Source organism: Ananas comosus, linkage group 4 (assembly GCF_001540865.1).
Source record: "Ananas comosus cultivar F153 linkage group 4, ASM154086v1, whole genome shotgun sequence".
Classification (NCBI taxonomy): domain Eukaryota; kingdom Viridiplantae; phylum Streptophyta; class Magnoliopsida; order Poales; family Bromeliaceae; genus Ananas; species Ananas comosus.
In genome coordinates this window covers 7,165,547-7,172,026 of record NC_033624.1, presented here as the reverse complement: position 1 = coordinate 7,172,026, position 6,480 = coordinate 7,165,547, and positions in this window count along the sequence as shown.

The following is a 6,480-nucleotide window of genomic DNA, read 5'->3' as shown; positions in this document are numbered from 1 at the left end:
CGTTGTTTGCAGCCAACGTACTCATCAAAAATAAGGCGAATTACCCATAGATCCATTGCCTGCATCAAGTTGGAGAAGTGACACAAGAACCACCCTAACCGTTACCTCTATACCGCACCATAGTGCACTATAACACCATCGAAACATCAACTTCATAAGCCGATTTTCGAAACCAGACAAGCTTTTGAGCCAACTCTCTAGGAGTTCTATGACTCTCCTCAACAATAGACGATGGCCCGTGACTTAGAGTCGCCACTCGTACTAGCCAGCAAGTTGTTATATACTGCTCACTTCGTCAGTCTCTACAAACCTTTAGCCACCATGAGAAAGAGAAATGGAGACAAAGGTTTCCCTGGTGTAAGCCTCTTCTTGTTTTGATCTATTTTGATAGGGTCCCTGTCGTGCCCCGGGACCTAGCGAAAGCCAGTGCGGTGCGTGTCTAGACCCGCCAAACGTCTAAAACATATAAGACTTCGACAATAAAACAGTAAACAAAGCAATAGTAGAAAAATATCTAGAAGTATCAGAGCAAAGTACAACTAGATTCTACAGTAGAGGAATAAACATAAGGCTAAAGCCCACTAAGAAAAGAGCCATAAAGTGATACAATAGGAACCCAAAGTACAAGTGCTAAAAGTATAACAATTGTGGTCTCTATACATGGAAGCAACCTCTCCCTCACAACAAAACACAAAAAGGGAGTAAACCACCTAAGAGTAAAAGCAAGCTCCCCGCTAACTAGCTACGCGACCCCCTTGCCGCGATCCCGCGCCTCCACCGGTGTTGAAGGCTCTGAAAGGAAACCATAAAACAGAGGGCGTGAGAACTATTAAATAATAGTTCCCAGTGGGCAATTACTGACTTCAGTGAAATGCGTAACTAAGCCCAAAAGCTGAAAAAAGGGGGGTAAGTACGAGTATGAAATAAACCATAAGCTACTAGCATGAAAGCTTACTATAACATGATATCTCTACTTAGCATGAATTTGCATAAGTAATAAAACTACTGTAACATGAATGTACATAAGTATAACCAACATAATGTCCACAAGCTAAATAGTAAAATGTTATTGTTTACTATTCTAGTCAACGACCTCTCGGTATACTAAGTCACCAATGTTTCAATCCTATAGGACTTACTCGTGGGTAGTTCGGCCTGCGTTGTGCCTAATGGCCCCGTGGTAGTCAACATTCCCACTCTAGGAATGAGCCTCCCCCACGCCATCCCATTTCGGCGCCCAATCTACTACAACAAAAATGACCTATAGCGACACTTTTAAATGTAGGTACATGTCAAAAAAGTGCTACTAGCTAAAATTACCGACACTTTTAAAAAGTGTTGCTATGTGTGGGGTCGCTAGGTATATAGTGACAGTTAAAGAGTNAAGGATTACATGGTGAAATACCGAGAAGAGAATCACTTGAAATCGGAATACAAATAAGGATATGATATCTTAGATCAACATGAAACGAGACTATGAAGATCTATAAAAAGATGATAACGAGATAAATGACAAAATAATATCTTCCGAATATACAAAATCTGCATACCGCCCAGATCTGTGCGTGGTGTGCCCGAAGGCGATCCAGGGCCCCGTGCTGTCGCTTGGATAGTTTTATCTAGTTTTGTTCTTCTCCGAATGTAAAAAACATTAAAACGGTGCCTTTACCCAAAATTTGATAAATTGTAAGGAAACCGTTTCGATCGCGAGAAAAAAAATCTAAAACTTATCACCCCCACCTAGCTGACATGCGCCTCATCTTTAATCCTATCCTGTACAGAATCTAGTACACCTCCCTAACATTTGTGTAAAACTTTTCACGGGTTAGGACGATACACGTTTTTCCCTGAACAGGACCGATGCACATTTTCCCATGGATAGGGCTGCTGTACGTTAATTTTTTCCTGTACAGGACTGATAAGCGCTTCTCCCTGATAGGGTCCGTTTATTGTCTTTTCCCAGACGAGACTAAGTTCTTTAATTCTATATATCACTCCTATTCATCGCATGTGGATCTATTGGCCTATACAATACTGCTAGTTCTATACAATGACGTAATGAAGTTTATTATAAACGGATTCTATTCAAGAGTGATGCAATGCTACTTGGGATTATCTCAGCGTGCGATTAATTACAAACCTATGCCCACCATACCTACATCTATCTTGCCCTGTCTTAAAACAACTCCTCTACAACTCAAATAATCAAACTACTACATAACGTATAACTCATATCACAGAATCATACTGGGTAGCTCTCGTATTAAGTCTCTTAGAATTAAATACAGCTACCGATACACGTAATGAACAACAAGTGATTAATACTAGTATAGGTTTAGTGATCTTGAGCCACGGGTCTACAAACATCTAGATTTAAACCTATCGTCTAGGGACTCGTACCTGGTATGCCACTCCTCTGTGACGTACACATGTACATCATGTAAGAATTAACATCAATGAGCATAACACAATAACTGACAAAACAATTCCTAAAATATCCAACCGCTTAAAGCATTTCAACTAACCTCAGAACTTCTCAACTAACGTCTTCAAAACTTTTTTTCTAAGTTTAACTTCTTGTTTCTGAGTAAGCCTTTCGAGCTGTGGATTCCATATTTCTTTTCTAGTAAACACCACTTATATGGATTAATCTTATTCAAGTCTTCCGTATCTACCGAAATTTTGATGAAATGACTTGAAAAGACACAAGTCCCTGGCCAGGGACTCCAGTTCTCTGGCCAAGGGGATTCCAGGAGTGACGCACTTGGAACTACGTTGGCCAGGGGACACTACTCTCTGGCCAAGGGCTTGGTACCACAAAGACAGCGCGTCGTTCCCTGGCCAGAGTTCGAACTCTCTGGCCAAGGGCTTGCAACCCTAAAACCAGTGCGTCACTCCCTGGCCAAGGAGTGAACTCTCTGGCCAGAGAGTGTCTGGCCAGAGGAGCTCTTCTGGCCAGAGACTCCTGCTGTGTCCAAAAATTTTTCCTGAAAAACGTTAGGATCAGATGAAGATTCAGAAGATTTGTATATTTATTCGATACACCCAGTAGATTTTCTTATTCCGAAACTTATAAATGACTAAGATTTGGGATCTTTGAATAAAAAGAGGCAAAGTTACGAATCTAAGTGTATTGCTCAAAGATTGTTAGTTGTTAGCCGAACTAAGAAGCAAAAATGAGCTATTGAGTATGCTCTTAGTTCATCTACAAACTAATTTCCACTTGGGAGTATCGAATACCATAAGTTTCCAATTTAGTAGTGTTTAGAAGCTAAGATGTTCGAGGCCTTCCTCCAAGCTGCGCACCTAGAGCGCACTTCGGCTCCTAAGCCATCTGCGAAGCTCCTTAACTCCGCAACTGCGACGCTCTTCAACGTCGTTCCAGCTAACCACCTAAGGATAGCTAGCCCCTGGCCGCTTCTAGTGGTAGTTATTCTTTAGCCATTTAACTCAACACATAAAGACAGTTTTAGTGAACATGAGTTCAAAAGAATCACATAAAAGAAGCGCACTAGCCAGGCCACCCAAAAAGTGAGACTTAACCTCAAAAGGGTGCAATTTAAGAGCCACACGATAAAATTAAAGGCGATGAAATAAAATAAACGTAGCTCTAAAAGCTCAAACGGCATAAATGTGGATAAGTGGGGGGAGATCCACAATAAATGGAAAATCTAGGAGCCCTAGGTATAGAGTGTTCACCATAGTCTCGCCCATATCCAACATTATGTACCGACTCCCACCATTGTAGTTAGCTGGGGGCGAGAAGCTACCGTGATTGATGCGAATAACCTTTCAGGCATACTCCCGTAAAGAATAACGATAGCTGCTCGCCCAAACCGTTCGGTAACTTAAGCCTACCTTTGTAGGATGGCTTCAACAGCTCTTACAATGACAAGGCTTTGGATCTTTATTTACCTGCTTTCTCCTTTTACTTGATAGAAGCAAGTTGCCCTTTCCATAGTTACGAAATAAGTTACGAAATTTAGTTTGACTTAAAAGAGCGCAGAGCCGCACGCTTTGGCGGTTTCTCTAAACCCTGTGAAACGCTCAATGTGTGCTCCCATGTTCAAACCAATTCTAAGTTTTTAACGTTTACGAATGATCATTTAAACTAAGGTAAGTATACCTTCTTGTACTTAGAAAATGGCTCATGATATGAGCAAACGTTCTGTAACATTTGTGCACACGATTGAACCCGCTCTTTTAAGGGCTAAGGTTTTAACAAGCTTTTTAAAACTCTTGGGAAGGGCTTGCTAAGGCAGGATTCCAACGTCGATAACTTTGCCAGTTTGTAGGACTACTTGAGTTCCATCTTCTTAATCATCCACGAGAAGTTTGAATACTTTACTGAAAAGGAAGATTAAGCAGAAGAAGGTTCAGAAAAAGATTTCGGAGTCCCTACCGAGATTTTAGTTGTTTTCCTCTACAGTGAAGTTGGAGTAGTCTAAGTCTCAGCCTCGTTTCGGACCTCCTGAAACTTTTTGTTGATCGTGAAGAATGTTTCTTCAAAGCAGCCTTGAAATCTTTCTTCAAAGGAGGGTTCAGATGAAAAAAGTTCTGTTTGTTTAGATTTCCCCCAAGCAAAAGAAGAAGGAGTAGTTTTATGTCTTTTAGACTATTGAGAGTCTTCCTGAGGTGTTTTCTCTTCTTTTCGCCACTTCCAGTTTAAGTTACGATGTTCACATCTCCGAAACCGGTATAGCGTAGACTGACAGGATTATTTTTCAGTAACTTCTTCTTTCGCTACGTTCGATAATGAACCCTGCTGAGGAGTAGACTACTAAGGTCAAGCTCACTTCTCCTACATTTACGGTGCCGTGATTAACGTGTCCTAAGTTGAAAGTACACAAATCGTAGACGACTGAGCTAGAGATACTGTAGATATGTTCTCTTCAGTAGAGGCCTCTTGAGTAGTCTACTTCTTAACCTGCTTCTACTGTACCAGGTCATATAGTTGTTAACCAACAACTTAGTTTCTTCTACCGATTTGTATTGTTCTTTGACGCCGCTTCGGATGTACTCAACCTTGTTCTTTTAAGTTTTAACCGGAGAGATTGTTTCCTAAATCTTGTTCTCTCTCTACCAAACTGTTTCCGGATATTAAGTAACTAGCTCTTCACAAGTAATGAACTTTTCCTTTTTCTCTGAGTTCACCTCTTATAGTGAAAAGAGTGGTTCGTTATGAGTCTTCGATCTCTTCGTTTATACCTTAAGTGGTTCTGCTAATAAGTTGATTTCAGTCTAAACTTGGTTAAAAGCAGACCTAGTTCATTTGAGCTGTTCTACGAACCTGAACCAGTTTGTTTGTTTGAACCTGAACCCATGCTTGCCTGGATACAACTGGTTCGTTGTTTCTTTCTACCGCCTGTAAGTAGTTGACGACAAGGATTCGAGATACCATTCAAGCAGGGAGGAGTTTTATTAGACTGATTGTTTCGAACAGTATAAACACCACGAAATCCTGTGTATTTCTTCAAGACATTTGTTTTCCCTTTCTCGAATAGTTGTGGGAACTTAGTTTCTTGTAGTGAATCCAAAATACAAATGCTCAGAGTAATACATAGGTGGTCTCTATACAGGGATACAACTCTCACTCTCTCTATAAAAACAAAAGAGAGAAAACCACCTAAGCAAAAAGTAAATCCTTGCTATCTAGCTACGCGACCCCTTTGCCGCAATCCCGTGCCTCCACCGGTGCTGAAGGCTCTGAAAGAAAACCATAAAATAGAGGGCGTGAGAACTATTAAATAATAGTTTCCAGTGGGCAATTACTGACTTTAGTGCAATGCGCTACTAGGCCCGAAAACCAAGCAGGTAAGTAAGAATAAATAAGCGATATGAATGACAAGTATTTAAACATGAATACTTACTAAACCATGATGTCTCTATTTAGCATGAATTTGCATAAGTAATAAAACTATTGTAACTTGAATATGACCAATATAATGTCCACAAGCTAAATAGTAAAATGTCAATGTTTACTATTCTAGTCAATGTCCACTCGGTAGCCCCGTGGTAGTCAACATCCCCACTCTAGGAATGAGCCTCTCCCACGGCATCCCATTTCGGCGCCAAATCACGCACGGGCGAGCATGTGTCGCGATGGCTATCTCCGGAGTGCCGGCTTGTGGGGAGCAACCCTCACAAGCATGTGTAAATGAGCACAATGGGAAGCAAACGTAAAAGTCCGTCTCAAGTCTCAAATCATCATGTCTAAAATATGGAATGTAGCAAATCTCTCAATGGCCTATCACTATGTCATCATGTCTAAATATGGAATATAGTCGATGTCACAATGGCCTATCAATCTGTCACTATGTTGCAGTTCAACTGTTTACTAGTTTGGGTGCCTCTTTATGGCACTTTTGTCCAATGTGTTCAAACATGAGTTTAGTGTCCCAGAGCACTTAATTCTAACCATTTCCAATACATGAGACATGTTCCAATTTACAAAATAGAATACTAATCATATGCATGAGA